The 13362-nt window shown below is 44.8% G+C and overlaps 1 protein-coding gene across 2 annotated transcripts in view; it reads right to left on the reverse strand.

Annotated features, from left to right (window-relative positions):
- The window catches only part of LOC106565754 (semaphorin-3F), an 89884-nt gene that overhangs the window by 32921 nt on the left and 43601 nt on the right, over positions 1-13362 (reverse strand). The gene's annotated exons all lie outside the window — the stretch shown is intronic.

The raw sequence follows: 13362 nt of genomic DNA on the forward strand, positions 1-13362 counted from the left end.
GTCAGGGCGTGGCAGGGGGGTGTTCGTTTTGTGTGTTTCGGGGTTTTGATGTATGTTTTCTATTTCTATGTTCATTCTATGTTCCTTATCTATGTGTTGTATTTCTTTGTTTTGGCCTGGTATGGCTCTCAGTCAGGGACAGCTGTACATCGTTGTCGCTGATTGGGAGCCATACTTAGGTAGCCCTTTTTCCACCTGTCTTTTGTGGGAAGTTGATTTTGCACTGCTGTTAGTAGCCTGCGAAACTGTTCGTTCGTTGTGTTACTTCTTGTTTATTGTTTTTGCTGGTTCACCGTTTATATTAAAATATGATGAACCCAACCCACGCTGCGCCTTGGTCTCACTCTAACGACGGACGTTACAGGAGAGTGGGATATGCAAAAAACACATTTCAAATTCGCATATTCATATTAATACATGTGTGAAATAGGACAAATATGAGCAGCCACCTAAAAATGATAATAATAATTATTATTATTATTAATATTGTTATGTCAACTTCAAACAAAATTGTCCTGGTGTATCACAGCTTCAAAGTGAAAACAACACAGCATAGTAAAAATAAATCAAATGTATCTGCTATTTCAAAAGTGTAAAAAGCAGTTTATTAATATCCATGTTTATGCAGGACCTGTTTCTAAACCGGTAACTCTACTCTGGTATGCCTGTCTAAAGCCAAAGCAGGCAAGTGCTGGTTTACATTCAAGTCCCTCTGTTGAACATAGTGAAAACTACATTCCTATGTAACTGTCTGACTGTCTCTCAGGAAGTTGTCTGAATACCAAGACAAGGCGGGAGTCATGCCCATGTCCTCCATCAAACCACAGGACCTTAAAATAAACTCTATCCACACACATTTCTCAACATACTCACCACTGAATCTGATATTACCAGTCTTTCATACAGGATCTAAATATAACTCTGGGTTACGTCAATAATCAACGATAAATAGCATTACATTTGCTATATTAATAAAGTTTGATTTAATACGTGTGTCAGCCAAGCATCTGTTAATAGGTCATCTGTGTGATTCACATCTGTCGGGGACCTACAGTGTCCTTGGAAAGTATTCAGACCCTTTGACTTTTTCCACATTACAACCTTATTCTAAAAGGGATTAACTATTCTTTTTTTCTCAGCAATCTACACATAATACCCCATAATTACAAAGCGAAAAAACTGTTCTTTTGAAAAACAGAAATACCTGATTTATATAAGTATTCAGACCCTTTGCTATGAGACTCGAAATTGAGCTCAGGTGCATCCTGTTTCCATTGATCATCCTTGAGATGTTTCTACAACTTGATTGAAGTCCACCTGTGGTAAATTCAATTGATTGGACATGATTTGGAAAGGCACACACCTGTCTATATAAAGGTCCCACAGTTGACAGTGAAGGTCAGAGCAAAAACCAAGCCATGAGGCCAAAGGAATTGTCAGTAGAGCTCAGAGACAGAATTGTGTCGATGCACAGATCTGGGGAAGGGTACCAAAAAATGTTTGCAGCATTGAAGGTCCCCAGGAACACAGTGGCCTCCATCATTCTTAAATGGAAGACGTTTGGAACCCCCAAGACTCTTCCTAGAGCTGGCCGCCCGGACAAACTGAGCAACCGGAGGAGAAGGGCCTTTGTCACTCTGACAGAGCTCCAGAGTTCCTCTGTGGAGATGGGAGAACCTGCCAGAAGGACAACCATTTCTGCAGCATTCCACCAATCAGGCCTTTATGGAACTGGGTCTTACATAACTTTGTTAATTAAATAAATAAAATAAGTATCCATTTTTTTTTGTCATTTGTAAACTTAGGTTCCCTTTATCTAATATTAGGTTTTGGTTAAAGATCTGATAACATTCAGTATCAAAAATATGCAAAAAAAATGTAGAAAGTCAAAGTGGGCAAATACTTTTTCATGACACTGTATATCACTGGCGATGTGCTACTGAACAGGAAGTTTAACACAGACACATTCCAGGGCAGTTCAAGCCCTTTCTGAACCAGCCTGTCAGCAACTCCTCAGCGTATGTTTGTTTTCAGAGGCTAGCTAGATGTGACCATCTGTTAGGTGAGGAGGGACTCAGAGAGCTACAGAGCAACAATACACCCTATAGAACACTCCATATCCAGCTCCAAAACATATGTAATCCAAAAGCATAATCACCTGATAATGTACGGATAATGGAGTGATAATGTACACCAAAGGGTGGCAACAAACACTGCCACACCAAACATATGACCCATTTCTTCACCAAAGCTATAACATAACACATTAAATATCTATAACACTTTTAATACTGTTATGCATTAGATATGCATATTTAGATAATAACACTGCTCCTTTAGTCAGTGAAAAACAGTTCTCTAAACAAATACAGAACCAGGCTTACCAGGCTGTGTAAAAAATTATATTCCATCAGTTCTCATCTGTTCTGGTTAAAGAATGGATCAGAAAGCACCAACTCTCTCTTTAGTCTCCCCCTAATGCTCCTACTGTAGCACTGAATTGAAGCGTTACTAAGAGGAGGAATCTACTGTTTCTATACCAGCATTAGAGGCCTTTCTCCTGGGGGTTTGGCATTGAGCTCATTGTAAACCCAACGTGCCACTAGGGCTTCTTGTTGTATCATTCAGAGAAATTGAACTTCCTGGTGTCTCGTCGGGGGTAAAAAAAAAAGAAAAGAAAGAGGAGGAAATGTGGAAGGAAAAGCACGCCAGCCACTGTACATTATCCCCCTCTCCCCTCCCCTTCTGCCCTTTCATCCTCACCCCCTCTCCCCTCCTCTCCTCTCCTCTCCTCACATCCTCTCCTCCCCTCTCCCATCCTTTTGACCGGGCTACTTCATTAGATGTCACACCATTTGGCAAGAAGAAGGAGAATGAGTTTTGGTCAGGCTTGTAGTGAACATTTTCTTAAAGATCTGCTTCTATCTATAGCCAATGTCAGGCCTATTACAAGATATGCTTGTGCAGGTTCTCTCTATAATACAGGACAGGTGCATGATCTCCGACAGCAGAGGGAGTGAAGCAGCTGGAACTAGGCCTCTGCGCAGGCCAAGCCAGGGAGCTTTACTACATAAAGGGCCTCCCAGGATGAACTCTGAGTGCTGTTTGCCAGCCGCATTAGGGCATGACAGCATTCTCACCACATAGACTTAGCCTGGAGATTTGGAGACCTGGTTCAGTCTATTAGAGCCAGATCAACTCTTAAAGTAGTCCATTATTAGGTGTAGCTGACTCTGGGGGGTCTGTAGGACACAGAGGGAGCGGAACAGTTCCCCCGTGGAATGGCAATGCCTCTATTAGTGGGAAAAGTGAGACTGCCTATTGCCACTGAGGGAACCTGATCCATGTACTCCTGATCACTCAAACACATACACACACATGCACGCAACGAGCGCAAACAGACGTTACTGCCCTGAGTAATGGTGCGCAGAGAGGTAGGTGAAACCACTGTCGCTTGAACTCTCAGTAAAGTCATTGGTGGCGGTCCTGTCCATTCTCTCCAGTCTACTGAGCATGGACAATCCTCTCCATACTCCGTCCGGATATCTCTAGCTAGTGCTGGCTTACAGAGCCCGTGCCACTTTCTATAACTGAACATTCCATTCTATTAGCATAAAATGTTAGCGGATGTGGCTTGGAGTCATGTAAGAAGACGCCCAAACCCACTGTTTCTTAATGGCATATTCTCTGGCAGATGCTCCAAATCCCACCTTAACCACACTGCTAAACGTATGCCTAACCCTGGCGTTAAATTAAGACGAAAAAGCTATTTTCTTTAGCCAATTTTGACTTTGTGGCTGTGGTATTTAGTGAAAACCGCCAGAGAGCCCGCGGAGCCAAGTTTCTGCTGGCTAGGGGAGGAAGGCACAAATCAAAGGCAGATCTCAGAAGCCTGACAGTCAAACCAGGCCATCCATTCCACGTCCTGAGAGAATACTTGGCAACTGACGATGATCTCCCATGGCTGCAGGCACACATGTTACAACATATCTCCCAGTCTTCAATGAACTGCCCATGGGTCCAGTTTACTTTGAAAATGTATGTTTGAGCATGATAATGTTGAGTTCAAGGGTGTATATTCTTGATATCCCCTGGGTATACTGCACATCTATATTTCAATGCAAAAATTATTAACATAGGTTAATGTTGTCTTATATAAAATAATGCACAATCCACTGTAGTATGAAATAACTAAAGGAAGCAGGATTTTGTAGATTTGTATTGTAGACTGTATTAATGAATCATGTTTTGTGGTGGGCTCAGAAACATGAGCACTTCCTCTCATTAAGGAAAGATTACTGCGTGATTTAAGTGTACACGGCTCAACCCATATTAACTTTCCTGGCGAATCTACAAGTCGAATAAGGCGAATGACTGAATAATGGAAAACTTTCGTATGTTTAAACATAACAAAGGGGGAAAAAATACTCCAGGAACCTGACTATGCAGCTCACATTAGCTACATCAGCCTGATGTGGGTGTTCTACCCGGCTACATATTTCTCTGGTTTTAAATTGGGTACATTAAAAGTGTGGGCTCTGCCAAAGAAAGATGGAGCATAGCATGTTACTGCATGAATCCTGACTGTGTCCCTGCGGGGCCTGGAGAAAGAGGAGGGAGGAGGGGTCATGGGTTGAGGGGCTGAATAGTTACATTAAATTTGTCTATTTGAGACTTGGGCAGAAATTGCAAAGAGGTTTGGCTCTAAACCACCTGAGCCAACTAGATTCTGTCTGTGGTTTCTCTTTTATAATGTTTTCATCATTAGAGTTGTAGTGAAGACAAGAATACAAGCAGTGCCATCAGTTTATCCTGTTACATTGACTGGGGCGTATTTATTGCAAAGCAAACAATGTGGTTTGGATAAACTCACACATGCCAATGCTTTATGGCTAAGCAATAAAGTATAGAGACAAATATTCTGTGAGCTTGTTATGGGTGATCACAAAGAGCCTGTAGCCTACTATTACGACCAGAGCTCCTCGGAGCGAGGCAAAGCTAGGTGTGTGAGCTCACACACACTGGAGTGGCAGGAGTGATAATGACGGTGTTAAAGAGGGGCTGGGAGAAATGGCATGCTCACCCACATGAAAGGAAGTGCATGTCAGAAACCCGGGCCTACTATTTTGAAAGCTGTCAACGTAGTGAAGAAAAATGTCAGAGTGGTCAGCATTACTCCCCTACGCCCACTCCGTTTCAACACCAGTGATGGGATCTCAAACCCTATAGATTTAGGACCTAAGGAAAAACTTAGCACCAATAGGAGGACAGAATGATGTTGGCAGTTCCATCCCCTTTTTACGAGGTGCAGTAATGTGTCAACCTGGCAACGGTGCCACTGGTTTAAAAGCTTTGCCCGTCATCCAATACCTCATGGAAGTCTAAATCAGACATTCTCATTAACGCCTGTCTTACTCTTTTCTACCTGCCATATTTAAGAAGTGTCTGCTGCCTGTACCCTGAACACAGTAAGAAAGGCTAATTTGTTCTTAGGCAGACTCAATATCATTGGTTGGTTAGACCTGCCAGTGGTATGATGGAGCTGGGAATGGGCTCAGAGCTCAGGCTCTGCTATCTGGAAATCAGAGCTACAATCATTCACTGTCATTCTGTCCTCGTCTTGTTCTCCTCCATGATACTACTGTAAACATGCTTCAACTAGTTTGCGGACACATATGATTAAATGCTGCCTCCAGTGTTTTGGTTGATTTATCATCTAGTGATAGATGTACCTAATCCCTATAGACAGTAAAATAATGTGAGAGAAGCTTTGTATCTAATCAGAGTTTTTCCAGAAGAGCTAATCAGCTGTTAGTGGCCCAGCTTGTGTTAAACTTTAGAAATGCAGTGTGATATTTAGCGGTTGGGCGTGAATGAATTTGCACCTTGCAATTAGTGTCAGGACAAAGCAGCAAAAGCACATGTGCACACTGCACAGTACACACTCTGAAAGACACCACAAAGTTACTCTGAGAGGGCTCTCTGAGTAGTGTATGCAACCTGGTCCTAGCAGGGTGTGTTGTCACCATAACCAGACCGGTGGGGAATCCAGTATAGTTCCACAGATAAGGCCCATCTCCAGATACCTGCATGTCTTAGACAGGTTGTTATTTCTCGGCTCTGAAAATCTGACACAGCTTTTACAATGGTGACTTCCTGTAGTGGGAAGATAAGGGCCAGATGGTGTGACTGTAACTGAGCAGTATGACAGGTGACATGAACTGGATGTGTCCCCACTGCCCCTACACAGTTGTAGGGTCCTCGTTCTATACAGTCCCCTGTACTAGAGCTAGCTGCTCCACTGACGTGGATCTCCAGCACACTGGTACAAGGTTATGCCTGACACCACCACTGACATCCCCTCAGTCCCAGCTTGCACAGGGGAGAGCGTCTTCTAATCAGCAGCCCGGAGCGACCAGCTTCCTACAGCTAGCGTCCTCTTTGATTTACCTTCAACAGCTCCTTTCAACACGATTTGTCTTCATGTCAAAGATTAACAGGAGTTGTTTGGATTTGCGTTGGCTGCACGCATCAAAGCCCGAGGAGAGGTGACACAATGTTAAAAGAATGCCTGTGTGATTGCTGGAGGTTGGTCCTGTAGAGTACAGTATGTACGAGTAGCTGTGCAGCTGCATTTCATGAAAATGAATGATGAGGGCATGGAGCATGGAAAAACAGCACCTGCTGCTTACTTACCTAGTGCTTCTAGAACAACACTGAGGGGTAAAGAAAAATGGACAGGGTCAGAGGGGCTGGCGGTGTCAGATCAGATAGCAAATATGAATCACCAGATAAGAGAAATACAAGAGCACGGCTTCACGGTTATAACGAGGAGATATGATCAGACTTCCTTAGAGATGCCTACGCGCTCCATGGAGGGGGGTGGTAACGTGGCATATTTATCTCTCAGTGGAGTGGTTACGCTTCCCTGCATGTCTTAGTGTAGAGACAGCCCAACGCCTTGATGCCGAGGGGGGGGGGGGGGGGGGGCTGTACCCTGTACCCTGTGTGTGTTACCTAACTGCTACCTCTTACACGTACAGCCACTATCATAAACTTTGTGATTTCATCTTCCAAGCTTAAAATATTATTACTGTAGTAGCCTACATGGATAGCAATGCTCGTCTTCCTTTATAGAGTATCCTGAGGGAAACATACCTGTATATTCAGCAAGAAAGACATGCTAGAAAAAGAGACCCCTATAAGCAAATCCTCAGGTGTCTTGGATTTTGCAACTTCACAGGTTACCTACTATCAGCCCACCCCATCCAGTCCACCCCATCTGCTGGCTTACAATAAAGCATACCTGCCCAGGTATTCACGACATGCTGTTGATAGTCCCTTGCGGTAAGCTCCCTTATTATGAAATAGGTGTGTCCCAGCACTGCTCAAGAATGTCTCAAACCATGGTGTGTGTGTGTGTGTGTGTGTGTGTGTGTGTGTGTGTGTGTGTGTGTGTGTGTGTGTGTGTGTGTGTGTGTGTGTGTGTGTGTGTGGTGTGTGTGTGTGTGTGTGTGTCACATGCATGCACATGTGTTACTAGATGAAGATCATTAGTGTACAGGTCTGACCCCACAGAATGTAGAGGATCATGTGCTGTGATGTCACCCACTGCCTCTGATTCACCACCATCGCCAGCTTGTTATCACCCCCGACCCCGGGGCCCACCTGCTCTATAATTACAACCAATTAATGGCTTCCCCCCCTCCACCCCCCTCTCGCCCACTCTTTGCTAATGGCATCAATTTGTATACACTGTTAGCTCTGATGGGCTCTCATGCGGAGATATGGCCCTTATCACTGGGGGCCTCTGGCTCCTGTCACCTAAGCCCTCTCCTCTTCGACAGGCTAGGGGAGAGAGGAGACAGGCTGGCTGGGAGAGGCATGTCTAGGTCTGGGAGGGTGTGTATGGGGGAGGCATGACTGGGTCTGGGAGGGTGTGTATGGGGGAGGCATGACTGGGTCTGGGAGGGTGTGTATGGGGGAGGCATGACTGGGTCTGGGAGGGTGTGTATGGGGGAGGCATGACTGGGTCTGGGAGGGTGTGTATGGGGGAGACATGTCTGGGTCTGGGAGGGTGTGTATGGGGGAGGCATGACTGGGTCTGGGAGGGTGTGTATGGGGGAGACATGACTGGGTCTGGGAGGGTGTGTATGGGGAGGCATGACTGGGTCTGGGAGGGTGTGTATGGGGGAGGCATGACTGGGTCTGGGAAGGTGTGTATGGGGGAGACATGTTTGGGTCTGGGAAGGTGTGTATGGGGGAGACATGACTGGGTCTGGGAGGGTGTGTATGGGGGAGACATGTCTGGGTCTGGGAAGGTGTGTATGGGGGAGGCATGACTGGGTCTGGGAGGGTGTGTATGGGGGAGACATGTCTGGGTCTGGGAGGGTGTGTATGGAATCATCATCCTAAATGTTGCAGAAAGATGTGCCATACTTCAGTATCAGGCTAACAACATGGAGGAGAGGAGATGAGGGATCTCTGAGGGAGTTGTTCCTCATACTGTGAAGAAGAGACTCTGTCCTCTTTCATGGTTTCATCTTGTTCAGAAGGTAGGAGGCTAAATGAAATGACAACATTATGTTTTGAACAAACAGAAATGGGGAGGAATTGCTTTGTTTTGTCAAAGTACTTGAGTACTTGAGTCCCAGAATCTCTCAAAAAGAGAAACATCTGAAGAAAGGGATGAAATAGGAAGAATGAGAAGGAGAAAGAGAAGGAGAGGGAAGGAGAATGAGAAGGAGAGGGAAGGAGAAAGAGTAGGAGAGGGAAGGAGAAAGTAAGAGATGGAAGGAGAAAGAGTAGGCGAGGGAAGGAGAAAGAGAAGGAGAAGGGAAGGAGAAAGAGAAAGAGAAGGAGAGGGAAGGAGAGGAGAGGAAAGGAAAGGAGAAAGAGAAGGAGAAAGAGAAGGAGAATGAGAAGGAGAAAGAGAAGGAAAGGGAAGGAGAAAGAAAAGGAGAGGGAAGAAGAAAGAGGAGAGGGAAGGAGAAAGAGTAGGAGAGGGAAGGAGAAAGAGAAAGAGAAGGAGAAAGTGAAGGAGAATGAGAGGGAAGGAGAAAGAGGAGGAGAAAGAGAAGGAGAGGGAAGGAGAAAGAGAAGGAGAAGGAGAGGGAAGGAGAAAGAGAAAGAGAAGGAGAGGGAAGGAGAAAGAGAAGGAGAAGGAGAGGGAAGGAGAAAGAGAAGGAGAAGGAGAGGGAAGGAGAAAGAGAAGGAGAAGGAGAGGGAAGGAGAAAGAGAAGGAGAAGGAGAGGGAAGGAGAAAGAGAAGGAGAAGGAGAGGGAAGGAGAAAGAGAAAGAGGAGAGGGAAGGAGATCATCTCTATGGAGGCTTCATCTAATCACACAAATCTGCAAAAACACGTCTCTTTCTGTGGCCATGTGTTTTATGAACAATCTCCTTCTCAACAGTGACAAATCTAAACCCTGCTCATATCCCACAAGTCCCCTCCCCACATCTCCCTCCTCCCACTGCGACCCCAGACACTGTGTCTAAACCAGAGCCTGCTGTAAATCAGTTGCATTCCTCCCCTGTATCTCTCTCAGTAGATTTCAAAACAAATTTAACCTGATTATTGCACCCACACTCCCGTGTCTGTGTCTTAGGCACTCATAGCTTGAGAGGCACTTCAGTGCATTTTTACTTCTCTGAGAGATGACATGGCTTGTGTCTCTGGCCAACCTGCTTAGATAGCACTTTCCATCTCCCGGTGTTATGAGTGCTGGTCAGCAGTGCTGAGCAGTGCTGAGCACGGTTCAGTATCGGCTCTGAGACCGAGAGGTGGATGGTCAGCAGAGGTCAGCAACGTCTGGCCATGCTCCATTATAATCTGGGATTAGCCCAGGGTAAGGGTTATCTCGCCCCGGCCTGACAGGAATCAGGAAACAGGGATTGTCCTGGGGTAAAGTGGCATTACTGGCCGTCTGAAAATAATCCCAATGAGCCTGTGTTCTCTGTTCATCAGAGAGAGACGCAGAGTCCAGACACACAGAGACGAACGGGCAGAAAGAGTGACCTCCATGTTTCACTGAGCCTAGGGTCGTGACACCCTGCCATCACTCTGAAACACTCCCCGCCGTAAGATCAATCTTACTGGAAGACAATGCGCACTATGTATGTCTATGAATTACTATGCCATGTGAACCCATTAATAATATGCATAATGTGTCTAGACATATTGAGCATACCTTCCGGTGTCCTGAAGACATCGCAGTCTGGTACCATGAAAGTCGAGAGACGTATGAAAACTAAATTATATAGGCTACAGTAACCAACCATTTTTAATATCCTAACCATACTTCTCCAATTGTGCAAAATGAATTTGTGTAATCAACATGTATTGACAACTAAGACCAATGATTATTGGTAGGAATTTAAAGAAGCAGCAAAGCCTTCGGAACAAAGCATGTAAAAGAGTAAAATGTTCATTGGTATCTATGTCAAACTGGCTTGTCTCAACAACATGTACAGAACTAAGTTAAAAAAGCCTGGAGTTCAATCTCTCCTCTCATTAATGGGGTCTTCACAAACACTTCATCACCATAGGAACAAGATTTGCACATCAAAGGCACCATCAAACTCTGGCACTTAAATTGATTTAATTGAAGTGAATACGGCTGAAAAACAGTCATATCATAAAGGGACAATATCCTGTTTTCACAAGTCAAAAATGATCAGTCGTCATATTTCACCCACAGAGCAATTGTCTGTGTTTCAATAACCCTATCTCTGTTGAATCAGTCAGCTCTGTGTGAATTGGACAGGAGCTTCAATAACCCTATCTCTGTTGAATCACTCAGCTCTGTGTGAATTGGACAGGAGCTTCAATAACCCTATCTCTGTTGAATCAGTCAGCTCTGTGTGAATTGGACAGGTGCTTCAATAACCCTATCTCTGTTGAATCAGTCAGCTCTGTGTGAATTGGACAGGTGCTTCAATAACCCTATCTCTGTTGAATCAGTCAGCTCTGTGTGAATTGGACAGGTGCTTCAATAACCCTGTCTCTGTTGAATCAGTTAGCACTGTGTGAATTGGACAGGTGCTTCAATAACCCTATCTCTGTTGAATCACTCAGCTCTGTGTGAATTGGACAGGAGATTCAATAACCCTATCTCTGTTGAATCAGTCAGCTCTGTGTGAATTGGTCAGGTGCTTCAATAACCCGATCTCTGTTGAATCAGTCAGCTCTGTGTGAATTGGACAGGTGCTTCAATAACCCTATCTCTGCTGAATCAGTCAGCTCTGTGTGAATTGGACAGGAGCTTCAATAACCCTATCTCTGTTGAATCACTCAGCTCTGTGTGAATTAGACAGGAGCTTCAATAACCCTATCTCTGTTGAATCACTCAGCTCTGTGTGAATTGGACAGGAGCTTCAATAACCCTATCTCTGTTGAATCACTCAGCTCTGTGTGAATTGGACAGGTATTTCATTAACCCTATCTCTGCCGAATCAGTCAGCTCTGTGTGAATTGGACAGGAGCTTCAATAACCCTATCTCTGCTGAATCAGTCAGCTCTGTGTGAATTGGACAGGAGCTTCAATAACCCTATCTCTGCTGAATCACTCAGCTCTGTGTGAATTGGACAGGAGCTTCAATAACCCTATCTCTGCTGAATCACTCAGCTCTGTGTGAATTGGACAGGAGCTTCAATGAAGAGGGGCTTTTTATTCCATGCTGGACCACATTTAACCTAATGAATATCATTAAAAAGTGCCTATTATGATATTGCTGAAATTATAGATAACATCTTAAATGAAACTGCCAAACCAAAGCCAAAACGGACACAAAACTAAACCTCAATGGATACAATGTTTTTTTTTACAACTTTAGTCAAGGTAATTTGTGGTCTATCTAAATTATATTATTGTATCAGGAGGTCCCCCATTGGTCTTGTGCTATGCTGTAAGTTGGAAACTCTCAGAAAGTCCCAGAACACAGGAAGGGTAAACCAGGAGATACTGAGTGGAGAATCCTCTGCTTTTGACAAAGAAAATTCAAAAGAGAACAATTGACAGTTTTATTTGTGTGAAATACAGCAACTGCCTCCCCTTTATACACCATCAAACAATACTTTGAAAAACACTGTGAATCAAAAGGAAAGTAAGAAGAGGCAGGGGGCTTCAACTGAGTAAGAGAATGAGGGCCATTCGGGAGACAATGTGCAGAGTTTAGGAAGACCATTGGAAGATAACGGTACATATCTCTCTCCTTTAAACTTTTCAGGTGTATCCTTATGTCTGCAGTTGATTTAGAACCCAGAAGATACAGGATGGTAAACTAATGTGACCCCATATGATGACCCCTATATGTAAAGGTCCTATTTGTTTAGCAGTGTGGGGTCACAGTGTAGGAGAGCATTATTGTTCCTCCTCATCCTGTATAGGACAGGAAAAGCAGACAGAATGTGACAGAGGCCATTGTGACAAGGCTCTTCCTCCCACCAGCCACCTCCTGCTGCTGCTTCACTTTGGGCCTCTACAGCACAGCGCTTATCTTCCTGACCCACAGGAGGGAGGTGGTGAGAGTGTTTGGCCCTTTGTGTGATTATTTCTGTTTTTAGGGATAGAGGATTGAGGAAGGATACACTGGTTGCTTTATAACCATTCCCTACCCATTTGTCCCCTACCTTGTCAGGGAGAAGTATCCAAGAGCTGCAGCCTGAAACCCTGACATGGTGTTTGGTTAGGGGAGTTGAGGGTTGGTTATGGGAGTTGGGGCCCCACCAATAGCAGCGGGCACGGATCAGTCCACAGGCAAGTGCCCTGTTACCCAGGCCGGAAGGACAGGAAATGGGATTAGGAGTCAAAGCGGGTGTTTTCCCACGCTTATGTCAGCAGGGTCATGCATTTTGCCTCATAATTTTCTTTCTCTTTTGAGAGGGCGCTCATCTGAAATAAAAGCGATTAGCCCTTCACAAACAGCATGGTGTTTTTGTCCGTTGCCTCCTCTCCGGGCCCCTCACCAAGCAGTGTGCTGAAGTGCCCTACATCCCCAACACATGCTCCCATGGGAATGAGAGGCCACAGGGTTAACCCTTCCAGCACAACCCAGTGACAGACCAAGGGACAGAGAGCACTGAGCTAGTACCATGGTGGTTTGTGACTGTAAGCCTAATGTCCGTCCTTTAAACCTGCATGGCCGTTTTAAAGGGCCTTCCCAGGCTTGAGATGTCTGATCCGCTTCAGAAGCCAGGAGACAATACGATCCCTTAAGACACTACTATTCCATTTGGTCAGAGAGCCTCTCTGTCCATTCAACATTTTTGTGTCAAAGCTCTTGTCCCTACACACATTGGACAGTGATGTACATACTGTACAATACTCATTGTCCATAAAGAAATTACAATAATTCATAACAAAA

Source organism: Salmo salar, chromosome 12, assembly GCF_965601325.2.
Source record: "Salmo salar chromosome 12, fSalSal1, whole genome shotgun sequence".
In the NCBI taxonomy this organism is placed as follows: Eukaryota; Metazoa; Chordata; class Actinopteri; order Salmoniformes; family Salmonidae; genus Salmo; species Salmo salar.